The 12,753-nt window shown below is 36.5% G+C and overlaps 1 long non-coding RNA gene across 4 annotated transcripts in view; it reads left to right on the top strand.

Moving 5' to 3' along the window:
- Nucleotides 1-9,914, top strand: part of LOC149069002 (uncharacterized) — a 101,182-nt gene extending 91,268 nt beyond the window's left edge. For all 4 annotated transcript variants that reach the window (XR_016195121.1, XR_016195123.1, XR_016195122.1 and 1 more), the window contains 2 exons: nt 6,910-7,007; nt 9,724-9,914. This is a non-coding gene — a long non-coding RNA (uncharacterized LOC149069002). The remainder of the gene's footprint in view (nt 1-6,909; nt 7,008-9,723) is intronic.
- Nucleotides 9,915-12,753: the final 2,839 nt, after the last annotated feature.

Genomic DNA, 12,753 nt, shown 5'->3' with positions numbered 1-12,753 from the left:
AAAATAAATGAGTTCATAGCCTTCAAATAACATCGGGGGGGGGGGGGGCCTCGAGCTCCCCTCCCCACCTGTTTGTGTCCCTAATCCCACCAATATGGTGATAGGATTCAGAGGGGACAGAGCTGATGACGAAATTTTGCTGACAAGGGGGGAGGGGGGTCAGAGTTTTGCTGACCGTGGGGGGTCAAAAAATGCTAAAACTTTGCTTACGTAATACTTGAACGCCCCCATACAGAACACCTTATACTAGTTTCCCAACCTTTTTTGTCCCATCGCCCCCCCCCCCCTTCTTCAGAAATTTTTTTCTCCCATCGCAATCCAGCCCATAGGATCCTATGTTAGGGGTCACTCAAGAATTACGTCAGCATCGAGGGTTTCGAATTTGCTGACAAGGTGGGGTTGAAGGTTGCTTTCGTCATCAACCTCCCTTTTTGAAGTTATGAAATATTCTAAGCTGCTGACGAAATTTTGCTGACAAGGGGGGGGTGGGTCAAAAGTGGCTAAAAATATGCTGGCGTAATACTTGAATGGTCCCTTATACCCGTAGCTTTTACACCCTGGAACTTTTCATCGCCCACGTCAGGAACCACTGCCTTGTACAATGTCTCCTTTAACGAGAATCTTGAAGAACATCCATCAAAAAACCGATGGATGACGAACCCATAGAGAGGATTTTACATAAAAAGTATCTAATTAATTAACAATTATTATCATATTAATCGTATGTGAAAAATTTTATTTACCGATAATCAAATCCAGGTTTTTAACAATTAAACACAATTTTAACTATTTGCCTGAAATGCCATAGTCTAACACGAGCGTCCGCTTCTTCCACAAAATTGACTTGCCTGTGCATAGCATGGGCATCGTAATCTATGCCCCTAGAGGGCGCTTTCCAACAGTAAGCATTAAATAAATCTGCACAAAAGCTTCAGACAACAGGATTATATAATGACATCTATAGATATAATCTTGCTATTTAATTACATAGATATACAAAATCTAATCCAGTCACATAATCTATCTAAAAACTAGATTATTTATATATTTTCCATGCAGAAAAAACTAAAATAAGTGTTTTTGAAAAAAAATTAATTAAAACAAAGTGATATAAAGTGAATCAAAATTTTAATATTTTTGAATTTAAAAAATTGAATATGATTTTTTTTGTAGTTGTTTGTTAGTCCTAGTCATAGACATATGAATAGAACGAAAAAATTGTAAAAACCTGACATTATTTCTGTGCAGAAAAAATTAAAAACCCATCGGGCAAGTGGTTAATCGGTGACGAAATACAGGGTGCTTCGAAAAGAATCACCCCCCGATTCGAAATACCATATGTTACGAAAAATATTGAACACTACCTATAATACCCGGCGTTGCCCGGGGTTTTCTTCAATGAAGCTTTTTGGATCACGTGCTATCTCTCTCTTTCTTTGAGGAACATGCAAACCGTGCCTAAGTTAACCAATATGGCGACTTACTGCGCGACTCATGAAATAAACAAATCTAGATTTAAGGAAACGTAGAAATGAATATATATTTCTTTTCCTTTTTTAAGGGCGCTAGGAATTTCGATTCCCCCTCCCCCTGACCTTCAAGTTATCTATTTCTGCCTGTTTCAGCTTCCAAAAATGCTTAGTTAAAGCTGTGGAATTTTTTAAATGTACTCTACGGGCCCATAATTAATTTTAAAATATCCTAACCCACATGAATTTATGCAATTTAATATCAAAAGACAATACGGAGGCATTAATTTTCATGCTTGAGAAGACGTAAATAAAAAGTTGAAATCAATGTTATTGCCTAGATATCCAACTCGAAAGTAGGCCCGGCTGATTACTTCATGTTTAATCTCCTGGGCTTCGTATATCTCTAAGCGAACTCGATATTTCAAAAATCGAGTATTTAATACAATTTTTAAAATTATTGATGTGACAGAAAACCCCCCACCAAAGTTTTGTATTTCTACGTTAAAATCGGCAATTTCAACACTGATTTCTATGAGGATCACCCTTTCCCTGACCTTCAAAGCGATGCTGATGATGATAACGACGCCATTCAAAAAACCTCATTACTGGGAGTATTGAAAATGTGGCCAACCATTATAAAGGCATAAATATTATACATGTACTGACAGCGTTGAAGAAATGACAAACCATTGTAAAGGCATAAACACGTCCTAAACTCATCGCTAGGGAACCACGGTAACCAAAGTAAACGTTCGGAAAGTGATTTTTGAGGCCCAAAAACCATTGTTGCCGGACAGTTTTTTGCCCATTTGGGGCATTTGCTCTGGTCTGACGAAATTTTAAAGTAGCCTATCGTTCAAGTCGGGTCTCACTTGGGATATATGCAAAATTTGGCGACGATCGATCTTCATAAAATTGTCCATCCTTCCTTTTTACGAACATTATACTACGCAAGGATACAATCTTCATTACAATATCGAATAACAACTTGGGAATGTGATTAAAAAACCAAATTATTTTCTATCATAACCTCTGAAAATAGATTTTTTAAACTATTCGATTTTGACTTCTGGTGCTACCGTCAAAGACATCTTGGGTTTACGACACTTGGTTGTCTACAAATCGATATTGACATTTCATAAAAAAATAAGAATTTATGCACTCCTAAAAAATCCATTTCTCTGAGGTGAAATATTTGAAATCCCTTTACATAGGAAAGAGATATTTAAAAAACACCTCGTCCATTTAGCTCCCAACATTTACAATGCCTTGCCATTCGAATTAACAAATATAGCTTCATATTCTAAATTTAAAAATTAATTATTTAGTTACGTTGCTGCTATCACTAACCATTGAAGACTATTTTTAAATGTATATCACGAGACTATGCGAATACGGTACTTGAATTAAAATTGCCGCTTTATTGTTTATGACTATTATTAACATGTACATTATATATGACTGTGAAAATTGTTTCGACTATGATCATTAATTTCGTTGATTGGTTGTCAGTACGGGCATAATTACCCCTTGATTATTAACTCATATATATCGATTCACTTGCATGTGTTTAGATGTATCACATTTTACATTAAAAAAAAAATTAAAGGTGCTCAATATGTCCACCTTGGGATGCACGGCATATGTCTATACGGTAGTCAAATTCTTCCCAAACTTTTGCGAGCATGTTTGCATCCTCTGCTGCTGTTATGCGTATCTTCAGTTCGGCTAATGCAGTTGAAAGGGGGGAGGAACATAAACGTAGTCTTTTATAAACCCCCCCCCCCCCACAAGAAGAAACCACACACTGTGAGGCCAGTGGTGTTTAATCATAGGCGGAGATAGACTTGGAAGTCCGGTGGGTGGTGGGCACGATAATGATGTCAGTTTTTATATACATATATACAGTTGACTCCACCTTTGACGATGGGGGACAATGCCCCCCCCCCGTATCTCCGCCCATGTGTTTAACTGAATCGTCAGGTCTCGTACGGCCGATCCATCGTTTAGGAATGCGATTGTTCAAAAATTCTCGAACGTCCAAGCTCCCATGTGGTGGTGCTCCGTCCTCCTGGAAAATGAAGTCATCCGAATCGGTTTCTAACTTTGGGAAAAGCCGATCTTGATAGGTAGATAGATAGATAGAACTACTCACAGCCCCGGACTGATGCAAAGCACCTTACTTCCGTTACCTCAAAAGAGGCAGAGTTGTGTCGGAAAAGTTAGCAAAGATTTATAGTGGTGGCTCCCCTTGCCCCGTGCTCGCAAGTTTCGAATTACTCGCGTCGTTCTCCCCATGAAGACAGCCATCAACTCAATGCAACATATAAGCCATTTGACAAAAATGGGTGACTGAATCCAATGTCTAGGGAGAAAAATTGCACGCGCGCCCAGTGGCACATAAGGACCGGAGACCACAGCCTGGGATTTCGAAAGAAGTGTGGAAAAGACTTGGGCCGATCTTGACAAACACTTAAGTGGCGGTCGAAGGAACAGCGATAGCGCTACCTGTCGGCAACTGCGTGAGAGAAACTCGAGATTTCCCTGTTTCTACCTATGCATTATTGGATCAAAACGGATTAGAAGCTAAATAGTTATGATTTTTTTTTTGAAACACCCTGTAGTACTCCGCTTTTTGAAATGAAACCCTCCGATACCAAAACTTCTCAATGTGTGCTTTTCCGTTTAACCACATTGTTCCGTTTAAGGAGATACTTGACATTCAAAAGTATGAAAATTACGAATGCTTTTTTTTTTATCCCACAAAAAAACCCGCAAAATTTGCGTAAAATATTTTTCAACAAACAGCATTAAAATCCGCTTCTTAAATAGTTTCTACTACGATTTTCTATAATCGAAAAATGATTATTCTCTACGAGAAATATCTTCATTTCTAGTTTTCACCTTGTGTTTGTTTTTCATCACGAACTGCTATTCATAATGTCCCTGGCGCGAACCAAATATCATTCAATTTACTTCAATTTTTACACACTTCTTTCTTATAATTTATTTGAAATAATTACGCATCCATTTTCAAATCCATCAATATTTACTGCTAAAAATATGAATTAATTGTTGATAAAGCCAAAAAAATCGTCGTTTGATACGATTATTCTTTTAGTCTTTAGTTTTTTTCCTCTCACATACCGTTCGACACATCTTCAAATGCATACTTATCAATAGAGTCCGGAGTGCACATGCATTTACGTATCTTGGTCTTTTTAGTATTAATGTATATAAATGCATAGAATCAAAGAATTTTTAGTATAAGTGCATATTTTTGAAGGTTTATTCAAGCGTAATCACTTTTTTATAATTTTCCAGATAAATATCGCGCTAATAATACAGTAAAACCTCTCTTCTGCGGTAACCGGCGGGAAAAAAAATTCGTTCGTTAAAGAGGGGTGACCGTTGATCAGGGGTTTGAAATGCATACTTTTATTATAGTACAAGAGAAAACATTATTTGACGTAAAAGAAGTGCGACCGCATCTAAGGGGTTTTAGTTAAGAGGAGGTTTCTCTGTATTTTTATCGGTTTAAATATCGGATTTTCTGACGCAGGTAGAATTTAGTGAATTAACAGAGATGTGTTCGAATTTTCCAAATATCAAGTGTTTTATTTTTAAGACTATTCCTAGGGATACGTAAAAAACGCTCAATTTTTTTAGAAATAGTGTCGAAATCCTTTTGTTACTTGGTATTTCGTTACAGAGCAGCTGCAACAACTTAGAAATGAAAAATGCCTAAGAAAAAATATGTAGAAGTTTTTGCATATGCAGCATGCACATATGTGGCGATATTTTTTTTGCAAATGAATATGCATTATAAGAAATAGAAAACAAAATTTTTTTTTAAAAGCATATCTGCTTTTTTTTGCATTGTGATTATTATTATTATTTTTTTTTTTTTTATTTGGGTCCTTCAGAAACAACTCCCCGTGTTCCACAGAGTATGCCACGAGGCTAAATTGTGATTATTTAAATGCATATTTTCTCATTTTTTGGTCATTTTCAACTTTTTCAGGATTTTTTTAGGCTGGGATAACACTATAAAGGATCATAAAAGTTCATTTATAAAACTCGAAAAATACGACCAATAACGTGATGGATTGCATTTGATAGAATGTTACCGATTCTACTTATATAAATGTTTGTGTTTTTGGAAGAACGATAAAAAATATGATAATGATTTTAATCCGGCATAATTTAATACCTTGTTAATCGGATATTATGTGCTGAAACAGTTGATATCTCCCGCTTAAGCAAGATTGACTGTATATGACGGGGGGTTTCCAACGTGAAAGCTCTCGCGGAACCTTTAGTGACTATGATGCAGTTCTGTGGAACCCCTGATGATTATGAAATCGTTCCACGTAACCCTTGATGGTTATATAACTGTCCGACACAGAACCTGGGCTAATTTTGGATATTTCTTTAATTGAAGTGATATCCTCAAGCCCGTCTTGACATAATGAAGGATCTAGTGTAAAATGATATGCTGATGCTCCACTGCCTAATTTACATACTTTATCCTCAAAATTTCCCATAAAGAATAGCTTTAATTGTACCAATAACTAGAAAATTCTATCCTGTGAAAGCTCTCCGGGTTCTGAGGTTTTTGCAGTTACTTGTCAAAAATCAAAACGTAAATCAAACGTCACGGATTGATTCCACAGAATAAATCCATGACGTTTGATTCCGCGGAACCCCCCCACCCCCAAAAAAAAAAGCTCTCGCGGAACCCCAGTTGGAAATCTACGGTGTATGAAATAATTCTTTAAAAATTTAAGGAGCAATTTGTCATGTTTTTGCAGAACAAATGTTTATTTTTCTTTCCACACTATACGCCATATCTACAAATCTTTCAAAAAAATTTTTTTTTTCAAGTATTCATTTCTATTGTAAACTCTCGGAATAATAGCTGGGGGTAAGACGCCGGCACAACTCAATCGGTAGTAAATTGTCCCAAAGCAGAATTTTTTTGCGATGTTCTGCAACGAGCCTTCAGCTGACTGAAAATGTTCTGCGGTAAAAATTCGCATATACATATATACATAGAAGCGTTTTTCTACACTTTTCCTAAAATTCTTCCAGATTTGTTCTGCAACAGCACTGGTTGTTCTGCGACGTACGTCGCACATTTCGGCATATTCCGCTTTGGGGGGTAAATTGCTTAGGGCGATAGACCGGAGTTGTGCTCGGTTCGAATGAATGAATGAATGGATATGAATGCAGATAAGATGCGGCAGCATATAATATACTCTAAGAAATTCAGATAATTTTTAACATATTATCCGTGGATTATAAGCAAGGAATTATATTTATTGAATGCTTTTGATATTTTCATTTCATTCGTGTTGGTAGTTCGTACCATAATCTTGTGGAATCATGAGCTTCATTTCTCAACAGAACTGTTAATGAATTTATTTTTCAATAGATCGTGAGGAAAAGCGTTGCTGTTCCCAATCGAGACAATAGCCATTTGGAGGAAACTCAAAACGAAAAGCACTGCTAATATCCAGTGGAAAGTTACCAGTAAGTTGGAAATTTTCGTTATCAATTAAAATCCGCTGAATGATCATTTGCATATCGTTGATATATGAGTTCATTTGAAATCAAAAACCTAAAATTCGAGCTAATTTGAGACATAATTATGTTTATATGTGGCATAGGGTGAGATTGATATTCGAGAAATGCTATGAAACATTTTACATTCATGTAATTACTGAAACCGAACATAACACTATGGAAACTGAAACATTGTTTTCTTAAAGTAGAATTTATTTGAAAATGTGTGTCTTTTTTTTAAGGATTTTAATAAAGAACCTATAAATCTAAGTTTTGAGTATAAGTTGAGGATAATAATAATAATAATAATAATAACAATAACAAATAATAGCAATAATAAATTTTTTTTCCAACTTATAATGATTTCAGTAGCATTATATGTCTGATCTCAAATAATGTGCAAAGAAGAAATTGTTTTTAAGAAAAACAGAATGATATAGAAAGATTTTCAAGATTTCTGCCTGATTTTTATTACGATTAAACTCGGTTATAACGACAACGAAGATATAATCAGATGCAAACGAATACTATGCATGAAGTTGTCATCTGAATGATTAGGGGGGTAGCCATATCTTCGCATGAAAATTCGGATTTTGAATACAGGTCATTGCCAATTCTCGGTAAAAATGTTACCTATTATTAGTGAAATTGCCAATTTTGCTCATAGATTGACAAGAAATAAAAGTGCTACAGCTATTTTGCAGTGAATTGAAATGTATTTTACTGGGAAAGGTGAGGGAAACGTCGTTTTGCGGTTTCATCGACGTTGTAATCAAAGTTCATTAACGTTGTAATCAAAGTTCATTAACGTTGTAATCAAAGTTCATTAACGTTGTAATCAAAGTTCATTAACGTTGTAATCAAAGTTCATTAACGTTGTAATCAAAGTTCATTAACGTTGTTACTTATAGAAATCGGTGGTAGCCGTCGATTACCAACGTTTTAGCCGAGTTGTCGTCATAACCGACGTTTGACTGTATTTCTACCTTTTTGATAGCTTCAAGCACATCTAAATCACCCTAAATAATATAAAAATTCGCTAGGCAGTCACTCAGAATTTTTATCTGAAAGATCAGTCAGTGATGTGTTCCGTTTTATTTGACTGTGCAGTCTCGAGAGGGATATAATAATAGTACTGTAAGGCGAGATTCTCCACCAGGAATATCAATGTATCCATATGTGTCTATTCTGACGATGTCTCATCCCCGTCATGTATTCCCCCGACCGCTGTCAAAAGTTGTCAATGCGCTTATTACGGGGGCAGACAGTTTCTGTCTGCCTGCAATTTACCCATCCAGCAGCAAAGTGGTGAAAGTATATGTAGAGATGCCTATTCGTTTGACAAGTGTCTTTTCGCGTCGCCAACTGCTGCTCCCCCTCCTCTTCAATTGTAACCTACCAGAGAGTGGGATCCACTCAGATGTCGTGGAAATGGCTATTGCGGTCGTTGTCGCGAGCGGTGTGGTCTCCCATCACTATCCCTAGAATGACGGGCAGATAGAAAGACATCAAACGAGTGTCTTTCATCTTGACAAATAATATATTTCAATATTCAATTGAAAGTTTATAGCTGTCAAAATACTGTATGAGTGTCTGGTTGTGCCTCAGATAATCAGTGCAGTAATCAGAGGCGCATTTATATGGTTTTGCCTACATGAATTTTGCTGCTTCCCGTTCTGTCTTATTCTCTTGACTACCCCTTTCCTTGAATTCGCCGCCCTTTGCTATAACCCCCTCTTGTCCTCCTCTACTCTTGCAAGTACAACTGTGTTTCTAAGCCACTCTTTTCATCACTCCTGCTCAAACGCTTCAAGTCACTCTTTTACTGATTCACATGCTAGCACACTGTTTTGGTCACTCACATCCTTGCACACTGTTTCGATCACTCACATGCTTGCACACTGTCTAGATCACTCACATCCTTGCACACTGTTTTGATCACTCACACGCTTGCACACTGTTTTGATCACTCACACGCTTGCACACTGTTTTGATCACTCACACGCTTGCACACTGTTTTGATCACCAACATCCTTGCACACTGCTTTGATCACTCACATATTTGCACACGCTTTAGGTCACTCTTTGGGTTGCTCACTGACATGGTACCTTGCTTTATGGGGTCACTCTTGATCTTTCGCACGTTTACTTACACACTCTCTAGGTCACTCTTTTGGACATCCACATGCTTTCACACGCTCTAGGTTACTCACCGACCTGGTCTTTCGTTCTCTAGGTCACTTTTTTTGTCACTCACTGACTTGATTCTTCGCTCTGTATAGGTCACTGTATACTCACTCACGTGCTTGCACATTCTCCTATTAAGGGTTATACAAATTTTATCGCTCTTCTCCCATTCTACCAATTTTCTAGACCACTCATTCCTCAATTTCACCACCCCCCCCTCTGAAGTCGCTACCCTGGGCTATAGCCCGCTAAGCCCCAGTGTAAATAAATACGCCACTGACAGTAATACCCTAAAGATATACGCTATACGTGGGACCGACGATGTGTCGAATTCGCGTACTTAGGAGTACGATTTTGCATACAACTACAGGGTTAGCAAAGATATGAGTTTCCTACTTCAGCGACCTCTGGAGTGCGTTCTACCGCTCCCCAAAATCAGACAAAATTTTTACTTAATGATGATGATTGAAAATAATTGATGATTTTTTTTTTCCAGGCTGAATATGTTCATGAAATAATCAAGACGAAGCCGGATCATGTCAACATGATGGAAGAAAACTGATGGTTTCTACAGCAAAGTAGTATTGATTGAAATAATGTTCATAAATCATCACAGGAATTCGTAAATGATTTTGTATTTGCAGTACTCTATGGGGAACGAGATTAAAACTTCAAATGCGTCTCGTAGTTGTCCTTGTCTTATTTCCAAGCGATATTTTCACGTCAAAATATCTTTCAGTACATCCCGGATTCCAAATTGGAAACCGAAATGCCGCCACGCACTGTTTGGGAATCAAGTCCAAATAAAAATAAATATTTTTAACAATGGATATTAATCCATTATAGTTGATGCATTAATTTAAGTAAAGAAAAATAATTAGAGATAGTTAGAGCAATTGTGAGACACGGAGTGGTGTATTTATGGCGGTCACTTAGCGGGCTAGAGCCCTGGGCAGCAAGCTCAGAGGGGCGGAAAATTTGAGGAATGGCCAGCCAAGAAAATTAGTTGAATGGGAGAAAGGCAGCAAAATTTGTGTATGGTCCTAAATAAAATCCGCCTCTGCGACCGAAAGAGTGAGGGACTGGGTCAGTGAGTGACCAAAACGAATGGCCTAGAAAGTTTGCAAGCACGTGATCACTCATCACGAGGAGAAGAGTGACCTAGAGCGTGTTCAAGCATGTGAATGACCAGAAAAATGAAATAGAGCATGTGTAAACGTGTAAATGGTCAAAAGAGTGACCTATAAAGTAAGGAACCGTGTCAGTGAGTGACCCAAACAGTGTGCAAGCGTGTTTTAAAGACTTCGAGCGTGTGGGAGCATAGAAGAAACCAAACAGTGTTGAAATATGTGAATGACTTAGAGAGTGTGTGTGTGCATGTAGTGTGTAAGCATGTGAGTGGCCAAAACAGTGTGCAAGCATGTGAGTGACCAAAACAGTGTGCAAGCATGTGAGTGACCAAAACAGTGTGCAAGCATGTGAGTGACCAAAACAGTGTGCAAGCATGTGAGTGACCAAAACAGTGTGCAAGCATGTGAGTGACCAAAACAGTGTGCAAGCATGTTTTAAAGACTTAGAGTGTGTGAGCATAGAAGTAACCAAAACAGTGAGCAAGCATGTGAGGGACCAAAACAGTGTTGAAATATGTGAGTGTGTGTGTGAGCATGGGAGTGACTTAACGAGTGACAGAGAGCGTGTGAGCAAAGTGATACAACAATAGATTTGGCCACCTTTTTTCTTTTTTCGGCCATTTTCTCACATTGCGGGGGCGGGGGGAAACCAGACCCCCAAGTCCGTCCCCCCGCTACTCCCTTGTACGTAATACAAAATCACATTTAGTTTTAACACACGCCACACACAATGCATGAAAATAATTTAGTTTAATTACACTATTAATTAAATTAGTGAGATTTAATTAAATAATTTCCTACAACACTAAAATAATTCTTAAAAATTATAAACATTGTAAATGAATGTTCATTAAGGAAAAAAATCAATTTTAATTTAAATAATAAATATTAATTAATTTATATAATTGATAAACTAATTTAAATAAAGAGAAATAATTAACAATTGCAGCGTAGAAAACAATAATTACTATAATCGTGGGACGTGAGTATCAAATATTATTGTTTTGTTATATTATCTTTACAAATAATTACAGTTTCTGAATTATTGTTTTCTCTCTTAAACGACGTCATCCCGGTAATTATTTTTCCTGGAATTTTCTCGAAATTTCCACGTTAATTTTAACAATATATTTATTATTTAATTACTTAAATAATTGTTTTCTCTCACGTACAAAATTAATTTCCAATCTCATCACATTACAGCAAAAATATCCAAAAAATAAACAATATTACGAATTTTGTATACTGTCAAAAATATACTAATTAATTAATTAATTTCTGAATTTGTCATTATTTCTCCGTGTCCGCTGTCTTTTTAGAAATAATAATAATGATAATAATTATTTTTTGTGGTATATTCTTCTAGATTCTTTACAGCGTTACCAAAAAAAAAATAATAATAATTTTCCACATGCTTCATGTTTTCCCTCTTTATCATGTATATAAGACATTATTTCTCCTTAGATAATGAGATAATTGAACATGGACGTAAGAGAGAAATTTCTAAAATGTGTAAAAAGAACTAAATTTTTGTAGGAATTTCATCACTTTTTTTAAGCGATAACAAAACTGGGAATTTCATTATTATTATTATCGTTATCATCTCTTTAGAAAAATTATTAATAATTATGGAACCAAATAATTATGGACTATTTCCAAATTACATGAAAATATCTATTTCTCTCTTTTTTTTCATTTCATGCAACTAAATGCGAATTCATTCTTTTGGAATTCCAACGATGTTATTTCAATTTCCGTCAACATGTTATCATTTTAAAGCTCTCATGTACGAGCAAAAAACATATTATACTATTCATGTTATAACGATTCCTGATGTTGAACAATACCGTATTATTATTATTATTATTTTTACCGGAATAATGTTTTCTTGGCGAATAATTGAATATTCGCTATTTATTAATTAATTATTTCTATGCTTCTTGTTCGATTGTCAAAAATAAATAATATTTGTATTAAAGGATATGTTTTCCGTATTTTCGGATAACGCTCATGTTCATGTTCTTGAATATTCACTGTGAGGCAACAGCCGTATAGATGTGGCCGCGTGCGCGCGGCACACACACACACACACGCAAGCACACACAAGTGAAGTTGGAGGAAGAGGCGGGTATGACATGAATCATGACATGAATCGATTTGGAGCTCATATTTATGATTTGATGGGGTTATTTTTCAAACACACGCAAAAATGAATGGTAAAGAAAAGCTGTCCCCCCCCCACCCTCTCGTCAATTATCTTCTGTATCTGTGTCACTCTTTTGGTCGCTCACTCACTGACCTGGTTAGCTCTCTAGGTCACATATTTGTCACATTCGTGCTTATACACAGTTTTGGTCACTCAGATGCTAGCACATTTTCTAAGTCGCGCTTTTTTG

Source organism: Pholcus phalangioides, unplaced genomic scaffold (genome assembly GCF_987345545.1).
Source record: "Pholcus phalangioides strain wild (caught in Gottingen) unplaced genomic scaffold, Ppha-v1.0 ptg000024l_1, whole genome shotgun sequence".
NCBI classification, from domain to species: Eukaryota; Metazoa; Arthropoda; class Arachnida; order Araneae; family Pholcidae; genus Pholcus; species Pholcus phalangioides.
This window is presented reverse-complemented; position numbering and strand designations above follow the sequence as displayed.